General features: G+C 43.0%; 1 protein-coding gene across 3 annotated transcripts in view; it reads left to right on the top strand.

The window, feature by feature from the left end:
• The window catches only part of LOC129480770 (supervillin), a 277,840-nt gene that overhangs the window by 67,241 nt on the left and 190,161 nt on the right, over positions 1–20,438 (top strand). For all 3 annotated transcript variants that reach the window (XM_063637239.1, XM_063637240.1, XM_055275028.2), the window contains exon 3: positions 10,236–10,336. The gene's annotated coding sequence lies outside the window, so the exon portion shown is untranslated. The remainder of the gene's footprint in view (positions 1–10,235; positions 10,337–20,438) is intronic.

Genomic DNA, 20,438 nt, shown 5'->3' with positions numbered 1-20,438 from the left:
AAGAGAATGTGAGGTCCATAGAGACAGGGACATTGGTTTATCATTGTACCTATAGTGCCTAGAACAGTACTCTGCACACATGGGCAACCAGGAGTATTGACTCTAGAAAAAACCAGAATCCTTCACGTTGTTTTTGGTCTGGGTATGTAGGCTCAATCATAGTGCAGTTATGTTTTTTCAATAGTACAGTGATTTGAAAAAATCTTTCTGCCCCACTAAAGGCTTACCATTTGACGGTCAAGATTTATCTTAGATTTGGCCAGGCGCAGTGGCTCACACCTGTAATCCCAGCACTCAGGGAGGCCAAGGTGGGTGGATGACCTGAGGTCAGGAGTTCGAGACCAGCCTGGCCAACATGGTGAAACTCCGTCTCTACTAAAAATACAAAAATTAGCCGGGTGTGGTGGCACGTGCCTATAGTCCCAGCTACTTGGGAGGCTGAGACAGGAGAATTGCTTGAACCTAGAAGACAGAGGTTGCAGTGAGCTGAGATGGCGCCATTGCACTCCAGCCTGGGCAACAGAGTAAGACTTCATCTCAAAGAAAAAAATAGTTATCTTAGATTTTACTTCTTGCCTGAAGATTTTAGCAGTAACCTTGGCTTACTTTCAACATAATTCAACATTTGGATCGCAGTAGCTGAGTATGTCAGTGAGTTAGTGATTTTGTAGGCCTCATCTGTGTAGACAGACAGCTACTGGATCCTTTCTGCCTTCTTTCCTGGTGATGAGCAGGTGCATACTTAGGATGAGGAGAAAGAGCCCCATATTCCTCTATTTTTTCTTTTTTTGAGACAGGGTCTCACTCCAGTGCCCAGGCTAGAGTACAGTATTCCTCTATTTTTAATACAAGAGAGTTCCCATTATTATCGAAACACTCAGAGGTTGCTTTAAGAAATGTTATATGACTAAGGGAGCTTTATTCTCTAAAAATAAGCAACTAATAGTCTTCCTGTACATATAGGGTGAGAAGAAATTGGAGCTCGGAGTTAGTAAAGGAAGTTAGATACATGGTTTATAGAACCTTGTAGAAAATGACAATAGCCCTATTCCATGAGATAATTTTATTGGCATCATTTCTCTGAGCTGCTTTTAGAAAGTCAGATTTATTGGTATATAACTCATATATAATAAAATTGCCTCTTTTTAGGGTACAGCTTATTTTTTTTTTTTTTTTTTTTGAGAGACAGGGTCTTGCTGTGTCACCCAAGCTACAGTACAGAGGCACAGGCATAGTTCCCTGCATCTTTAAACTCCTGGGCTCAAGCAATCCTCCTGCCTCATCCTCCTGAGTAGCTAGGACAGTAGGCGCACACTGCACCACCACTCCTGGCTTATTTTTATTTTCTGTAGAGACACGGTCTTGCTATGTTTCCCAGGCTTGTCTTGAACTCCTGATCTCAAATGATCCTTCCCTCTCAACCTCCCGAAGTGTTGAGATTACAGGCGTGAGCCACTACACCTGGCCCAGGTATGTTTTGAGAAGCCCATACCGTTGTGTAACCACCGCCATAATCAAGACGTATTTACACTTACACTTACACTTACTATCCATCATCCTGAAAAAGTTCCTTGTTGCCCCTGTGTCATCAGTCCCCACACTCAGCCCCCAAACCCTGGCAACGACTGCTGTTTTCTATCCCTACAGTTTTGCCTTTTCCAGAATGTTATGCAAATGGAGTCGCACAGGATGTCTTTTGAGTCTGGCTTCTCTCATTTAACACGATGCACTTAAGCTGATCCACATTGTTGTGTGTCAACAGCAGTTCCTTTTTGTTGCTGAGTCGTGTTCCATTGTATTGTTGTAGAGTTTGCTTATTCACTCACCAAAGGACTTTGAGATTGTTTCCATATTTTAGTGATTATGAATAAAACTCCAGTTCCATTTATGAGCAGATTTTTTTGGAAACATAAGTTTTCACTTTTTCTTGAGTAACTACATAGGGTGTGGAGTTGCTGGTTCATAAGGTAAGTATAACTTTACGAAAAAAAGAAGAAACACCTGCTAGGCTGTTTCCCAAAGTACCGATGCCACTTTTTTGCATTCCAACCAGCAAAATGTGAGCGCTCCTAGCTCCTTCAGAGCCTTCAAGCACTAACGCCCTGTATTAGTCTTTTCTCACGCTGCTAATAGAGCATAATGGTTAGGTGTAGGCCAGGTACACGGTGGCTCACGCCTGTAATCCCAGCACTTTGAAAGGCTGAGGCAGGAGGATCACTTGAGGCCAGGAGTTTGAGACCAGCCTGGGCAACATAGTGAGACTCTGTCTCTATAAAAAATAAAAAAATTAGCCAGGCATGATGGCATGCGCCTATAGGGCTAGCTACTCTTGGGAGGCTAAGGAGGGAGGATCCCTCGGTAACATGCATCCAGAAGGCATCACTTAAACCTTGAGAAAGGAGGTGAAGGTCATCCAGGATCAATCAGGACCCATCCGCTTTTTTCCCCCTTTATGGGGGTTGATAGGCAGAAAGTATGAAGAGTGAACTGGAGCCCTTAGTGTATAATTTGTCTTACCAAACATAGTTTGCATAACAGTAGGGTTTTTTTGTTTGTTTGTTTGTTTGTTTTTGAGACAGAGTCTCGCTCTGTCGCCCAAGCTGGAGTGCAGTGGTGCAATCTCGGCTCACTGCAAGCTCCGCCTCCCGGGTTCACACCATTGTCCTGCCTCAGCCTCCTGAGTAGCTGGGACTACAGGCACCCACCATCACGCTCGGCTAATTTTTGTATTTTTAGTAGAGATGGGGTTTCACCTTGTTAGCCAGGGTGGTCTCGATCTCCTGACCTTGTGATCCGCCATCCTCGGCCTCCCAAAGTGCTGGGATTACAGACGTGAGCCACTGCGCCTGGGCAGCGGTAGGTTTTTAAGTTTGGTATTAGTTGTCCACCTAGACAAAAAAGAGCAAGGCCTAGCATGATAATTTATTTTAGTGAAAATGTGCACCTATGAAGTCAGTAGAGAGCAATAGAAAATATTTGCCTTCGCCAGGTGCTGAATTGCATGGATTGCAACTGTATGGGATTCAGGAGTCCAGAGAGGGATCAACATACCTCGAGACACCACGATTGCTTTGACTCTACTGCGAGCTGCTGGGGAGACCACCGTTTGCCTCTTTTTTTTTTGGGGACAAGATCTTGCTGTGTCACCCAGGCTGGAGTGCAGTGGTGGCAATCACAGCTCACTGCAGCCTCAAACTCCTGGGCTCAAGTGATCCTCCCATCTCAGCCTCCTGAGTAGCTGGCACTATAGGCTTACTTAAAAAATTTTTGTAGAGATAGGGTCTCACTATGTTGCCCCAGCTGGTCTTGAACTACTGGCCTCAAGCTATTCTCCCACCTCAGTCTTCTAAAGTGCTGGGATTACATGCATGAGCTGTTGCCTCTTTCTTAGTTCTCTTTTTATTGAGGTGGCTGCATGAATAGTGTCTCCTGGACCTTTCTGTAAAAATACACTTATGTGATTATATGATTTGCAAACTTCTTCAGGTTTGAGGACAGTTGGAAGAAATCACGTTCTTTGAGGCACACTGAAATGTTGAAATGTTGCATTCTGTTTTTCTGTTTTACAACTTAGCTCATTATATGCTTTATCATCATATGTACAAATGTATGCATCCATATATGTATGTGTGCGTGTGTATGTGTGTGTATATATATATATATAATTACCAAATATAAAATTGACTGTTCTCTAATGGGTAGATGGTTTTGTTGATTTGGCATTTTATTTATTTACTTTTTACAAATGTTCAAATAACAACAGTCATTATTATTATTCCTGTGGCTAATCTAACCCTGGATGGCTGGGAATTAGCTGTAATTGTTATTTATAATCAAGATCAGGCATTTGGCATGAATTAAGGAGACAGGGAGAGGTCTCTGAGGATGAATCCAGGCAGCCAGAGAAGGTCTCCTGCTACAGACAATATAACATCATATTCACACATGCATGTATCTGTCACACACCAACCTGAGTTTTTCTTCAATGCTTGCTACTTATTTATTCATTTTGTGGTTGCTATTAAGCAAGTGGTAGGAGCCATCAAAAAAACATACATTTGAAAAAAATTATGAATATACATTTTGCAAAAGTATATGAGAGATTCTTAAAGTTGAGAATTCTGCCCATTAACTCAATTTTTCCACTTGTGATTTTGGTTAATACTCATATCCTTGAAGCAGAACATCTCCCAGGGTTTTGCAGGAGTGTACTAAAAAATGTATGAGGACCTGATGTTTCCTTTTAAGAACCTGTGCTGTCATGGGATACATGGGAAGGTCACCCAATGGCAGCATAAAGACCATCAAGTGGGGAATGTGTCCTGTAGGAAGATATCCCCAAGGACAGAGGGGTGGTGGAGTTTCTGGATCTCACCAGGGAGGATTGTGGTGCTTATTTTAGCTCCCTCTCCTTGAGGTGCCCTTGGCGTCAGTTGCTATTTTGACTGTGAGCATCTTCTTGCAGTTGCCGGTGTGCTGATTGCCAGCAGCACTCACTGGGAGAACCAGCGGCTGCTCTCCCCACTGCCTCCCTGTCAGTCTTTCCGCATCTCTTTGTTGAGCATGGGACTCATGCCCATGAAACACTGAAAACATACGGTGCAGGAGAAGAGTCCGCTGATAAAAACCGAGTCTGATTTTAGAGGGGAAAGTCCATGTGAAATATAGGCATCTCTCAACCAGGGCACAGTGGCTCACACCTGTAATCTCAGCACTTTAGGGGGCCAAGGAGGGCAGATCACTTGAGGTCAGGAGTTCAAGACCAGTCTGGTCAACATGGTGAAACCCTGTCTCTACTAAAATACAAAAATTAGCTGGGCATGGTGGTGCACACCTGTAATTCCATGAACCCGGGAGGCGGAGGTTGCAGTGAGCTGAGATTGCGCCACTGCACTCCAGCCTGGGTGACAGAGGGAGACTGTGTCTCAAAAGAAAAGAAAAAAGAAATATAAGTATCTGTTGATTGAGAGGTAAAGTACAGAAAAGTTGTGACCATCAAATCTAATATGTTCTTCATAGTGGAAACTACTGATGTTTACTTACTGAAAAATCCAGTATTTGGAACAATATTCACCATTCTATAGATATTGTCTTACTGTGTAAAAATATTACAAGTCTAGGATCACAAAGTCTTCTATAGTTTTCTTGACAAATAAAATGGGCCATTGGTTAGTGCTCTTAAAATGGTCTATTATTTTATTATTATTATTATTATTATTTGAGAGACAGAGTCTTATTCTGTTGCCCAGGCTGGAGTGCAGTGGCCTGATCATAGCTCACTGCAGCCTCAAATCCCTGGCCTCAAGTGATCCTCCAGCCTCAGCCTCCCAAGTAACTAGGGCTACAGGTGCACACCACCACACCCAGTTAATTTTCTTTATTTTTTTGTAGAGATGGGGTCTTGCTTTGCTGCCCAGGCCGGTCTCAAACTCCTGGCCTCAAGTGGTCCTCCCGCCTTGAGCTCCCAGAGTGCTGGGATTACAGGCATGAGCCACTGCACCTGGCCTATTATTTGTCCTTTGTCCAAGTGTTCCGTGTGTGTGTGTGTGTGTGTGTGTGCGTGTACATACATCCCTGCTGCCCTGTCTCCTAATGCCAGCTTCCCACTTTTATTATTGCTCATTGCTTCTAACTTGGCTCACACATGTGACAGTCCAGTCACTTACTAGTGGCTTTCCCATCCCTGTGTTTGATTCTAGAATTATTGCTGTCAGAATAGCAAGCCTTGGGCACTAATGTGGTAGACAGCTCTCTGAGGGGTGATGGATGCCTGGAACTACTCCAGACACAATGATGTCTGCAGGTCACTGTGCAGTTCCAATCAATGGGGACCCTCTCTAATGGGGAGATGGTTTTGTTGATTTGGCATTTTATTTATTTACTTTTTACAAATGTTCAAATAACAATAATGCTTATTATACTTATTGTTATTATTATTCCTGTGGCTAATCCAACCCTTGATGGTTGAGAATTAGCCATATTGTTATTTATAATCAGCATCAGGTGTTTGGCATGAATTCAGGAGACAGGGAGGTCTCTGAGGATGGATGAAGGCAGTCAGAGAAGCTCTCCTGGAAACTGGGGGCATCCAGGCAGAATCCTGAAAGATTTGTACGAGAACGGGGAGGAAGTGCCCAGGGCTCTGTGAAAATGTCTCGAAGAACCAGCTTTCCTTGCTAAAGGCGTCTAGGGAAAAAGGTTGGAGAAAGAAGCCAGAATAAAAGTTGGGTCTCATGGCAGCCTCATCCCTGAGGTCTGCAGTGGGGGTTGTTGGCTGCTTGGTGGAGAGGGATAAGTTGCTGCTCAATGCCCCAGAACTGGAGGCACTTGCTACTCTAGTAGTTTGGTAGTATGGGAATAAAATTCACTGGGGCCGGGCATGGTGGCTCACTCCTGTAACCTCAGTCCTTTGGGAGGCCAAAGGCAGGAGGATCACTTGAAGCCAGGAGTTTAAGACCAGCCTGAGCAACATAAGGAGACTCCATCTCAAAAAAAAAGAAAGTTAGTTTATTGATTTTCAGTTCTAGAAGTTGGAAAATGAAAACAAAAACTCACCAGAAACATCCATTCAGTGTGGGCACCTCCATGGGCACCATCGTCAAACCACAGGCTTGAAACATTAACCTAAAAGGATGCCTTTGTCCAGCATGTCTCTCTTCCAGATGCAGTTGGTCTAGATTTAGTCCCAGAGTCTAGTCAGTTTTTGCACAGGGGGTTGATAACCTGGTGAAAGTCGGTAACAGTTTGTTTTGTCCGGAAAGAAATGCCTTGGAAAGGTCAAGAGAGCCCTGGAGAGAAGAGACAAGCCCTCCTGGTCTGGCTCCAGCTTAGCTAGCATCTCCTCCTGCTGCATTAATCATGCTCATTCTCCTTTCTCCGGGGGCCTGTTTCCCTCTGGAATTCTTTTCTGCTTTTATTCCGGTTTGACTCGTTTCTTGAACTTCAACCTGTCCCTAAATGTGGACCTTTTCCTGGTTGTATTCTTGCTCTTTTCTTTTTCATAAATGATCCTGACTGCATGAAACCTGGTTGATGGTGGGGTTTTCCTGTCAATATATTCTGAAGTTTTATTCTCTAGTAACTGAGGTTTTACCTTTGTCTTTAAGACCAGATTTCTAGAACTCAAGTGTTTCAGGCACAGGCTTTTTTTTTTTTTTTTGTGAGACGGTGTCTTGCTCTGTCACCAGGCTAGAGTGCAGTGGTGCGATCTCGGCTCCCTGCAACCTCCGACTCCCTGGTTCAAGCGATTCTCTTGCCTCAGCCTCCTGAGTAGCTGGGATTACAGGCATGTGCCACCACACCTGGCTAAATTTTGTATTTTTAGTAGAGACAGGGTTTCACCATGTTGGCCAGGATAGGCTCGATCTCTTGACCTCGTGATCCACCCACCTCAGCCTCACATAGTGCTGGGATTACAGGCGTGAGCCACTGCGCCCAGCCCAGGCACAGGCTTTTTAAACTCCTTCTTTGTCCCTGAGCTTACGATTTCACTGCAGATTTTCTTCTGTCTCGACTCACAGTTGTAGAGCCCCAAGGCCACTGCTGTGCACACTATGAGTTTGAGAGCCCATGCTCCAGAGGTCAGGAGGGGAATGAGCCAGGGGAAGATGTGAGCATCTGGGCAGAGAGTAGCACTCTCTTTTAGAAGAGGAAGGGATGAGAATGTTTCTATTCTTCCCTTTCTTCTTGGCTTCTTGTGATTCTCTTGGCCCGTTCCCCCCACCAGAGTTTTGCTCTGTGGCCTAGGCTGGAGTGCAGTGGTGAGACCATGGCTCACTGCAGCCTCAACCTCCCAGGCTCAAATGATCCTCCCACCTCAGCCTCCCTAGTAGCTGGGAGGTGTGCAACACCATGCCTGGCTAATTTTTTATATTTTTTGTAAACACAGGGTCTTGCTATGTTGTCCAGGCTGGTCTCAAACTCCTGGGCTCAATTGATCCTCTCACTTTGGCCTCCTAAAGTGCTGGAACAATAGGTATGAGCCACCCCGCCCTGCCTTTTTAATTTTTTTTTTGAGTCAAGCAAGGTATTACTTTGTTGCCCCAGCTGGAGTGTAGTGGTACAATCGCAGCTCACTGCAACCTGCAACTCCTGGGCCCAAACAATCCTTCTCCCTCAGCCTGTTGAGTAGCTGGGACCATAGGCAGGCCCAGCTAATTTTTTATTTTTTTGTAGAGACAAGGTCTCACTGTATTGCCCAGCTTGGTCTTGAACTCCTGGCCTCAAGCCATCCTCCTGCCTTAGCCTCCCAAAGTGCTGGGATTACAGGCATGAGCCACTGAGCCCAGCCCCTGTTTTCTTTTTGAGTAGTTTTCTTTTTCTTTCTTTTGTGGCTGGTTCAATAAGAGGGTCTCCTTTTCCTAAGCAGGCAAAGGATTTTTTAAACCAGTTTGGAGTCCTAAGGAGGAGTCCCAGGGGAAAAAGAGAGGCTTACATTGGTCTAGCCCAGTTCTCAAGGCACCAAAACTTTTTAGTAATAAAGAGATTTGTGGAGGAAAGGGAAAATGATTTTTTTTTATTGTTGGCACAAAAAACAGTCTGCTTAAACCCAATAATTTGTCTGTGTTTACCGCAACCATCTTTGTGGCTTACAGGAATGAGTTCATGACTGTCTGAATTCCACCAGGCAGTGGTGACAATAATTTTATTTTATTTTGTAACCCTGTGGGAACTTCACATGGGCTGACTCCCCTTTGACTCTGCACCCATCACAAGATGATTTTTTCCTAGAAGTTGCCTCTGGGGCTGGGCTTCTGGAGATGAACCCCATTCTCTCTATGCCGGATAAACCAGGCTTCTGACATCCTGCCTGCAGAATATTTATAAAAATGAGCGCCAAGGGATTCAGCTGTGGTTTCTTGCAATGCCTGGTGTGGTGCCAGCTGTTGCCCAGTTCAGAGCCCCCTGTGCTTGAGTGAATTCTTTTCTGACTTTTTCCGGCGGTAAGAATACAAGGAATTGCAGAGTAGACAACAGAGAGGAGATGAGAAGCTGGAACTCAATAGCCTAAGACAAAAGACTTCCCAAAGCTACGCTAGTTAACCACTAACCAGCTGATAAACGAGGGGCTTTCCTCTGTAGTCTGGGATTGCAGGGCTGGAGCCTTCTGTGTTGGGGACCTCTCCCAGGCTGAGTCATTAAGAACCACACAGATTGTCAGCCCTCAAGTCTAAGGAATGACTCTGTAACCTCGTGAGTCATCTTTCATACAAATTGCACCTCGTCAGGCAAACCACAAGGGGAAATGCATGTTTGCCTTAATTCTACTCTGGTACATTCTAGCATAGGTGGGGTTTCCCCTCACTCTTTGAGGAAAATAAATGCAGAGATTGTCTCTGCCTGGAATGCTTGACATAGACCAAGTCGTAGCCAAATCACTCACCCTGATGCCTTCGGTGAGTTGTTCCAGTCTCCTAACTCTCCACCCAGCATGTCTTTTTCTGTGGAATTGGGTCTTTGTTAGTTCCATCCAACTTCGTGATGAATTTCAACCAATTTCTTATTTTCTCAGATGTCCCTTTGTGACAAGGCTGCTGTTCCCAAGCCTCCATATTTGTTCTTTTGTTTTCAATTTTTTTAAAGACAAGGTCTTGCTTGTTGCCCAGACATGGCTCACTGCAGCCTTAACCTCCTGGGCTCAAGTGATCCTCCTGCCTTGGCCTCCCGTGTAGCTGGGACCACAGGAGCACCCCTCCACACTCAGCTAATTTGTTCAATTTTTTGTATAGACAGGGTTTCACTTTGTTGCCCAGGTTGGTCTTGAACTCCTGGCCTCAAGCAGTCCTCCCACTTCAACCTCCCAAAGTGCTAGGATTACAGGTGGGAGCCACCATGCCTGGCCATCCCTATATTTGGATCTGATTTTAAATTTGAATTTAGAAAGTACTCATATTTACCAAAAATGATTCTTGCTTATAGACCAAATAATAAAATTTTAGTCCTCCCAGAAAAATAAGAGCTTTGGAGAACCATTGCATAGAAATAACTTTATTCACTGAGTTTACGATGAACGGGAAAAATGCATTCTTTTAGTGAGCGCTTTTTATAAGAGGTTTAAGCCACTGCCTGTAATTTGTAGTTGCTGATGTTGATGAGTATTTGAAAGGGAAAAAGCTCTTTGGAGGCAGCAAATTAATCACAGCAGAGTATCCAGTTTCGTTCATACGTGTGGTTGTCTTGTATTGTTTGCTATTTTCTTTCTCAGATTTTTCAGTAGAGACTTTGTCCTTTTTTAGAGAGAGTTCAAGTGGATGGCCTTGAGGACTTGAAAAGCCGAGATGTGATGATTTTGAAGTCATTTCACATCTGAAGCCATGATTTAAATATCAGCGTTAAGGTAAGTATTGAGGAAAGAAATATGACACTTTTGTGGTTAACACATTATTGGCTTTGCTTGCACTGTTAGAAGAGATTAAAGCACATTGTGAAGGGTGATTTTGTTTGAATCATGTTCAACAAACCGGAGCTCGGAGAAGATTAAAGCGGCCTCTGTGATGCGGTGTGGAACCATAGACATACAGGGGAGCTGAGCCACTGTGATGGTTGGAAATGTCTTCATTTCTCCTCGGTGGTCATGTGTCCCAGTGTGCCCTTTAGGAACTTCAGGAAAGAACAGGAAAACTTAAAGCTGTGGTTTCCTTTCTGAGCTGAGCTGTGGCTATTAGGGAGCTTTCGGGGAGTGTGAATTAGATAGGACCTTTACATAGGAGCAGAGCCAGCCAAAGGAGTGGGAACAGGAGCACCCTTCTGGAAACTCTGCTATTTGACCTGCCTCTCTGGAGCAGGAGTTCTCAAAGTGTGTTCCCTGGAACACAGCTCCCTACACCACTAATACAGTGGGGACCTGGGTCAGAGGATGGGTCTATGCCTAAGTGCACTTGGAAAGCATTGGATTAAAGTTAAATGACCTTCTTCAAAACTAATGAGCTTTGTGAATCTTGACGGGTGTGTGTAGTGGGCAGTGCTCACCAGCGTTCCATGGAACTATTTTCTTGTGAGGCATCTTAAGACCAGTGTTCCATTTGTTCATTAAATATTGATTGCACACCAGCCATGGATGGTGTTAGATGCTAGGGATGCAGCAAAAACTGAGGTTGACAGTGCTCATGTATAGATAATAAATACATTAACAAGTAAGGAAAGGTAATCATTGAGAGACACAATAGCAAGTGTTTAAGAGCCTGGTATCTGCAGCTCAGTGGCTTGAGTTTTAATCCTGGGTTTGACACTTATAAACTGCATGACCTTGGGAAAGACATGTAACCTCTCTTTCAATTTCCTTATGTGTAAGATGATCATAATAGTATTCACTTTGTAGATACTATTATTGCAAGGACTAAAATTATGAATATATGCTGGCAAATACCAAACTTTGTATTCATACAACTGTCATCAGAATATGTACATATATTAATAGTAATTGTTACCAAAACACCAGGGGTTCAGTCTGGGTCCTGCTGCTCACTGTACAGAAAGCCAATGACTGAGACAACAAGTATTGCCAAGGAAGAGGGCTTTAATTGGGTGCTGCAGCCAAGGAGATGGGAGCTCAGTCTCAAATCCATCTCTCTGACTGACTAAAACTGGCTATATAGCAGGGAAGAAATGTAATCACATGTGGGAAAACAGGAACTCAGAAGGGGCTTGGAAGCAATCATGTTGAATCAGGGGTCCGCATTTTATTGTCTGGATGTGATCTGGTGAGTTTCATTTCTTTGACACTTTTTTTGAGAGGCCTGAAGGTCATTTCCTGAGAAAGGATCTCAGATAAAACGAATATAAGTTTCAAGTGTTAAGACCAGAAAGTTCAATTTCTATGTTTTTTTTGTTTGTTTGTTTGTTTGTTTTTAAAAAGCTATATGGGACTCTGGGGTCAGTTTCATAATGGCTGAGTACTTTGAAAGTTCAGTGGCTGCATGAATGGAGAATATAGGGTGATGGGTGGGGACTTCTGAATAGGATGATCAGGAATGCCCTGAAGTAGAGACCCGTAAGAATGAGAAATAGTAAGTTATGCAGGTGGCATAGAAAAAGCTTCCAGATTGAAAAGCAGAGGCAAAGGAGATGTCTTATGCAGAGAAAGCATTTGACAAAATCCAATACCTCTTCATGTTTAAAAAAACAAAAACCACTCACACTCAGCCGGGCACGGTGGCTCACACCTGTAATCCCAGCACTTTGGGTGGCCGAGGCAGGCAGATCATGAGGTCAGGAGATCGAGACCATCCTGGCCAACACGGTGAAACCCAGTCTCTACTAAAAATACAAAAATTAGCTGGGCGTGGTGCCACATACCTGTAGTCCCAGCTACTCGGGAGGCTGAGGCAGGAGAAGCATGTGAACAGAAGTCTGAGGCTGCAGTGAGCCGAGATCATGCCACCGCACTCCAGTGACAGAGCAAAACTCCAAAAGAAACAGAAAAAAAAAAAAAAACCCACACATACACACTCAACAGACCAGGAATAGAAGGGAACTTCTTCAACCTGAAAAAGACATCTATGAAGAACCCACAGCTAACATGGCACTGAATGGCGAAGGACTGAAAGCTTTTCTCCTAAGCTCAGAGACAAGGCAAGGATATCCATTCTCACCACTTCTTTTCAGTATTTGTGAACAGTAAATTTTAGGTGTTATGATGGTTAATATTAGATGTCAACATGATTGGACTAAGGGATGCTTAGATGCCTGGTGAAGTATTGTTTCTGGGTGTGTCTCTGAGGTGCTTGCCAGATTGACATTTGAGTTGATGGACTGGGAGAGGAAGACCCACCCTTGCTGTGGGTGGGCACCATCCAGTCAGCTGCCCAGCAAGGCAAGAGCAAAGCAGTAGAAGAAGGTGGGATAAGCAGCTTGCTGGGTCTTCTGGCTCTCTTTCTTCTTCCTGTGCTGGATGCTTCCTTCCACTCCTCCTGCCCTCGGACATGAGATTCCAGGTTCTTTGGCATTTAGACTCTGGGACTTGCACCAGTGGCTTGCCAGGGGGTCTAGGGCTTTTGGCCACAGACTGAAGGCTGCACTGTTGGCTTCCCCAGTTTTGAGGCTTTAGGACTTGGACTGAGCCGCTACCAGCTTCTCTCTTCCCCAGCTTGCAGACAGCCTATCATGGGACTTACCTTGTAATTGTGTGAGGCAGTTCTCCCTGATAAATTCCCTTTCACATGTATATGTATCCTGTTGGTTCTGCCTCTCTGGAGAACCCTAATACATTTGTCAACCTGGCTGGATTAAAAAAATACCTAGATAGCTAACACAACATTATTTCTGAGTGTGTCTGTGAGGGTGTTTCTGGACGAGATTGGTGTATGAGTGGTAGACTAAGTGAGGAAGATCCACCCTCCATGTGGGTGATCACTGTCCAATTGACTGGGGGCCCGGATAGAACAAAAGACAGGGAAAAGGTCTTTGCTGGAGCTGGAACACTTCTACTGCCCTTGGACATCAGAGCTCCAGGTCCTCTGTCCTTTGGACTCTGGCATGTGCACCAGTGGCCCCAGGATTCTCAGATCTTGGGCTTTAGATTGATAGAGTGATACCATTGGCTACCCTGATTCTGAGGCCTTTGGACTTAGATGGAGACAGGCTGCCAGTCTTCCTGGTTGTCCAACTTGAGGACAACCAGTTGTGGGACTTCTCAGCCCCCATTATCCTGTGAGCCAATTCCTCTGGTACATTTCCCGTCTACCTCTGTATATCTATCCTATTCATTCTGTCTCTCTGGAGAACCCTGACTAATACAGTACTGTGCTGGAGGTTCTAGCCAGAGCAGTTATACAAGAAAATGAAATAAGAGTCTTCCAGACTGGAAAAGAAAAGGTAAAACTATCTTTACTTGCAGATGGCATGATCTTGTTTATAGAAAATTTTTAGGAATTCACCATACTATTAAAACTAATAAGTTCAGCAAGATTGCAGGACATAAGATTAATATACAAAATCAATTTTGTTATGTATACTTGTAATGAATGATATGAAATAAAATAGAAACAATAATTTTATAATAACATGAAAAAGATAAAAAATTTAGGAATAAGTTTAACAAAAGAAGTGTAAAAACATATACCTTAAAACTACAAAACATCATTGAAAGAAATTAAAGAAGACCTAAATAACTAGAAAAGCATTCCATGTGCATGGATCAGAAAACAATATTGTTAAAATGACAGTACTCTTCAAATTGATCTACAGATTTAATGCGATCTCTGTCAAAAATCTCAGATGAATTTTTTTTAATTGACAAGTAGATACTAAAACTAATATGGAAATTCAAGGGACCCAGAATAGCCATGACAATCCTGAAACAGAAGCACAAAATAGGAGACTCAGCTTCCTATTTTCAAAACGTATTACAAAACTACAGTAATTAAGATAGTGTGGTACTGGTATTCTATTCTATTCTATTCTATTCTATTCTGTTCTGTTCTGTTCTGTTCTGTTCTGTTCTGTTCTGTTCTGTTCTATTCTATTCTATTCTATTCTATTCTATAGAATAGGATTGAGTCTAGAAATAAACTCATATATTATTTATGGTCAATTGATTTTCAATAAATCAATGGAAACAATACAAAACAATGCCAAAACAATTCAATGGGGAAAAATAATCTCTTCAACAAATTGTGCTGGGGAAACTGTATATCCATCTGCCAAAGAAAAGTTGGACTCCTACCTCATATCATAAACAAAAATTAACTCAAAATTAATAAGAGGCTTAAATATAAGCCTTAAAACTCTCAGAAAAAGCATAGATACAAATTTAATGACCTTGGATTGGATTTTTTTTAGATATGATACCAAAAGGACAAGTGACAAAATCAAAATAGATAAATGTATCAAAATTAGAAACCTTTGTGCAGCAAAGGACGATATCAAGAAAGTGAAAAGGGCTATGCATTAGTCCATTCTTGCATTGCTATAAAGAACTACCTGAGACTGGGTAATTCATAAAGAAAATAGGTTTAATTGGCTGATGGATCTTCAGGCCATACAGGAAGCATGATTGCAGAGGCTTCAGGAAACTTACAATCATGGCAGAAGGTGAATGGGAAGCAGACACAGCCTGCATGGCTGAAGCAGGGGGAAGAGAGAGAAGGGGGAGGTGCTACACACTTTTTTTTTTTTTTTTTTTGAGACGGAGTCTTGCTCTGTCGCCCGGGGTGGAGTGCAGTGGCGCAATCTCGGCTCACTGCAAGCTCCGCCTGCCGGGTTCACGCCATTCTCCTGCCTCAGCCTCTCCGAGTAGCTGGGACTACAGGCGCCCGCCACCACGCCCGGCTAATTTTTTGTATTTTTTAGTAGAGACGGGGTTTCACCGTGGTCTCGATCTCCTGACCTTGTGATCCACCCGCCTCGGCCTCCCAAAGTGCTGGGATTACAAGCGTGAGCCACCGCGCCCGGCCGGTGCTACACACTTTTAAACAACCAGATCTTGTGAGAACTCACCATCACAAGAACAGCAGGGGGGAAGTTTGCACCCACGATCCAATCACTTCCCACCAGGCCTGTCCTCCAACACTGGGGATTATAATTCAACATGAGATTTGGGCAAGAACACAAATCCAAACTATATCAGGCTGGGCACAGGGACTCATGCCTGGAATCCTGGCACTTTGGGAGGCCAAAGCAGAAGGATTGTTTGAGTCTGGGAGTTTGAGACCAGCTTGGTCAACATAGTGAGACCCTGACTCAGAAAAAAAAAAAAAAAAAAAGGAAAAAGGCGATTCACAGAATGGGAGAAAATAGTTGCAAATTATTTATGTCATAAAGGACTGTATCTTGAATACATAAAGGACTCTTAAGACTCAATAATAAAAAGATAATTTGATTAAAAATGGAATGGATAGTCCTCCAAAGAAGATATGCTAATAACAATTAAGCACATGAGAAGGTTTTTACTATCATTAGTCATTAGGGAAACGCAAATTATAGCCACAGTAAAAAACACTTCGTACCCACAAAGACAGATAATGACAGTTGTTTGTGAGGATGTGAAGAAATTGAAATGCCCATGTTTGCAAAGCAACTGTTTTGGAAAAGAGTCCAGCAGTTCCTCAAACAATTAAACACAGATTTACCTTTTATAACCCAATATATCCACTCCTAGGCATATCCCCAAGAGAAATAGGAAACATACCTATACATATACCTATACCTGTAGTCCCAGCTATACAAAAATAATAATATTTCTAGCAGCATTATTCATAATACCTAAAGAATGGAAACAACCCAAATGTTTGTCAACTGAAGAAGAGACAAATAAAATGTGGTATATCCATACAGTAAAACACTATTCAGCTTTAAAAAGGATTGTAGTGCTGACATATGCTAAAACATGGATGAACTCTGAAAACATGCTAAGTCAAATAAGGCAGACACCAAAGAACACATACTGTATAATTCCTTTTATGTGAAATTTCTAGAACAGGCAAATCCATAGACACAAAGTAGATTAATGGTCACCTACGACTGGGGGTGTATGGCTGTATGGCGGCAAATTACGAGTGACTGCTATGGGTCTGTGGTTTCTTCCGGGAATGATGGAAGTGACTAGAATTGAGTTTCTGATGGTCGTACAATTCCATGAATATATTAAAAACCATTGAATGATACATTTTACATTAGTGAATTGTATGGTATGTGAATTTTATATCAGTAAGTCTGGTGTGTGTGTGTGTGCGTGTGTGTGTGTGTGTTTGTTGTGTGTCTTACATATATTGGAGGGTTAACTGTCAGCACTTCGTGATAGATGAGACTTAGGGAGTGAGGACAAGGGAGGAATTAAGAATGGCCTCTAAATTTTGGTCTTGGGCAACTTCTGAGAAGGAGATGAAAGACTGAGATTAGGAGGGTTTCTTTTTGCTTTGTTTTGTTTTTGTTTTATGGAGAGGGCCAGCTTTGAGAATCAAGAGTTCTATTGTGGACATATTAAGTTTGAGGTGTCTATTAAATATCCAAACAAATCTTAGGCAGACAGTTGAATGTGTGTTTAGAACTCCGAGGAGTAATCTAGACTGGAGATAACACTTAGATGATAGGTGAATCTGTAGGAAAGGATGAAAACAGAGAGAGAGAGAGAATGCATGTGGCACAGGATGAGGTAGAATAGAAGAGGGGAGCTACAAAGCAAACTGAAAAGGAATGGCCAGCCAGGGAGGAAGGAGAAGTAAGAGAGTGAGTGCAAGGTCACTGAACTCAGGCCCAGAGTAAGTCCTACCGAGAGGTAGTCATAGGAGGACAGAAGGATCTATTGGAATTGCCAAGATGGATGTTGCCCATGACCATGATAAGAGAAGTTCAGACTGGGAACTCCATATCCGAGTGGGTTGAAGAGGGAATGTGAAGTGCTACAGTGGAGTCAGTTTTGCACCTGTTTTCAGAAGTGTTGCTGTCACCAGATTCTGGTGAAAAATTGCTCTTGGATCTTTACCTGCTCTGCTGAGATGCCCAACAAGGTGCTGGTTGGGTTTGGAGGTTGTGTCTTCCTGGGAGCCAGCCCTTCTGGGTATGAATGATGCATCTATGTAGGGAGTTGCTAACTTGTAGGCAGGGTTGGGGCACGAAGGTGGTATGAGGCTGGGGTTCAGAGGAGAGTGCCATTCTTTGCCTTGTTCTCTGATGGTTTTGATTTTGTTTAGTTATTTTGATTGGGGGAAAATGTAAAGAAGAGGTTTACTAATGTGCTTTTTCAAAGTCTAGGTCAAATTGATAAAAAGAAATCTCTGTTTGAAATCAGAATAAAGAGAAAAGACATTCCATGCTCTTGTTTTGGAGACAGGGTCTCCTTCTCTTGCTGCCCAGACTGGAGTGAAGTAGCACAAACTACTGGCCTCAAGTGATCCTCATGCCTCAGCTTCCCATGTGGCTGGGATTACAGGCGTGTGCCACCATGGCCAACTTATTATTTTTATTTTTGTAGAGACAAAGTCTTGCTATGTTGCCCAGTTGTTCTCCAACTCCTGACCTCAATGATCCTCCCAGCTTGGGCCTCCCAATGTGTTGACATTACTGGTATGAGCCTGTGCACAAACTTCATTCCAGGCTTTCTTCTGTAGTGAAAGTCTTTATGAAACACAGTCCTAACTGTACATATATAATTGCCTTGCCTTTATTAATACATCAGTTGGGGTTTGGACCCTGAGACTGTAGCAGTTCCTGGAGTGAACTGAAAGGCAAAGTGGTAACTTTCTCAAAATGCACACACACAGATGCTTTTCAGAAACTTCAAAAGTGCATTGCCCACGGCTCTTACCATTTGCATCAGTACATTCTTTCCCCACACTTCTTTACTAATTTAGATTATGTGAAAACAACTTTTTAAGACAGATGTTCCTTCAAGTAACAACCCACTCTTTCTCTTCTCTTGAGAAAATATTAGTTGGAAATGGACTGTTACTTAGGCTAGAAAGTCCATTTGAAATGTTTTGAGCAAACATCATTGTCTAAGTCCACTTCTTGCTACCATAACAGAATACCACAGACTGGGTAGTTTAGAAAGAATAAAAGTTTATTTGGCTCATGGTTCTGGTGGCTGAGAAGTCCATGATCCAGGGGCTGCATCTGGTGAGGGCCTTCATGCTGCGTCATCCCCTGGCAGAAGGCATCACATGGTGAGAGCAAGCAACAGAGCGATGTACTCACTTTTATAGCAAATCCACTCTCATGATAAAGAACCCACTTCTGTGATAATGATATTAATCCATTCGCAAGGACAGAGCACTCATGACTTAATCACCTCTCAAGGGTCCTACCTCTCAACAGTGTAGCATTTGGGATTAAGTTCCCAGCACATGAACTCTGGGGGACACATTCAAACCGTAGCAATCATATTTTGAGCACATGACTAGGGACTGCTCATCTTGGATGAATCCAAGCTGTGTTTGTTTTTCTTTTACCAGATGTGTGTGTGTGTACGCCCATGCACTTGCATATTTTGGTAAGTCAATTGAAGTTATATTTGAGTGCTCCTAGCTGAAATTTTTTTCTTATATGGAATACAAATGGCCTACCATAACACAATATTTTTAAAATTTAGTGTTTTCTAGCTGGCTTGGCATGAAATTAGAGAATGCCCTTATTTCTCTAACCTTAGGTAAAGTCTTCTTGTAGCAATTTTCTTATGTGTGTGGTTTAAAAAACAAAACTTTGTGGTTGTAATTGTTTGGTTGTGTTTTATTGTATATGTGAGAGGCATGCTGTGGGGGTTCAGAAGAAAGAATTGTTCAGTATTACTTTCATAAAACATTGAAAGAAGCATCTTCATTTGTTCTAGAGTGCAGATTCACAGGATTTTTAAATTTATTATTCTGAGAAGATGATATTAGTAGTGTGTCCTATGTGATTAGAAGTTAGAATATCACCCGTGAAAAAATTTCTGGCTTAAAAGAAACCCTGCTTTTATTTATTCATTTATTTATTTATTTAGACAGGGCCTCGCTCTGTCACCCAGCCTGGAGTGCAGTGGTGCGATCACTGCTCACTGTAGCCTTGACCTCTTGGGCTTAAAGGATCCTCCTACCTCAGCCACCCAAGTAGCTGGGACTATGGGTGTGAGCCACAATGCCTGGCTAATTTTTATTTATTTATTTTTTTTGGTAGAGACGGGTGCCTTACTGTGTTGTCCAGGCTGGTCTCAAACTTCTGGGCTGAAGCAATCCTCCCCACTTGGCCTCCTAAAGTGCTTGGAATACAGGCATGAGCCTCTATGCCCAGTCCAAGAAACAAACCCTGCTTTTAGAATCTTTTTTTTTTTTTCCAGCTGTCCTGTGCCCTAGGTTTATAACTTTGACTAACTTCTAGCAACTTCCAATCATGGGAGAATTAGAGTGGTTATCTGGGATGAATTGTTTGAACTTCAACCTGTTATCTTGGCTGCAGGGCTTTCTTGGCCATAGGGCCGTGCTAAAGGGCACTTTGATTTCTTGATTTTAAAAGAGCAAGAGAAAGTGATTGCCAAGAGGAGAAGTTTGGTTGGCTTTTCTCAGAACTAACTGCCTCTCCAGAGAAGCCTGCATCGGCTGCTCATCATGATGAGGGTCGGGCAAGGTCAGTTTCCACTGTCTTCTAATTGTTTTCAGAGAATTGGACGGTACAAAGCAGGTGCCACTGACAACATTTCCCATCATTTTATGGAAGAGTACGGATTCCGTCTTTTCTGCTCAGGGTGGATCTGTGCAAATAACTTTTGTTTCTCAAAAATTTCTGGTTTGTCTTGGGATGCAGCCAGGCCTCTAATGTGGTGGTGTGTGCTATGTCACAAACCTCAGCCCCGAAAGCCTGAGCTTGGCTTTGTCAGATCCGATGAGTGCGCATAAGCAGGAAGTCACCCTTCGGGAGAATTCAGGGGCAAACGTACAAGTGATGTTTGTGAACCTGTGCAGACAAAGGCTTTGGGTAGATGCCTGTGAGATGTGGGGATCCAGGTGACATGAAGGGAGAAGAACAGAAGA

Source organism: Symphalangus syndactylus, chromosome 4, assembly GCF_028878055.3.
Source record: "Symphalangus syndactylus isolate Jambi chromosome 4, NHGRI_mSymSyn1-v2.1_pri, whole genome shotgun sequence".
Classification (NCBI taxonomy): Eukaryota; Metazoa; Chordata; class Mammalia; order Primates; family Hylobatidae; genus Symphalangus; species Symphalangus syndactylus.
The sequence above is the reverse complement of the archived record's forward strand: the minus strand, read 5'-3'. Positions and strand labels throughout refer to the sequence as shown.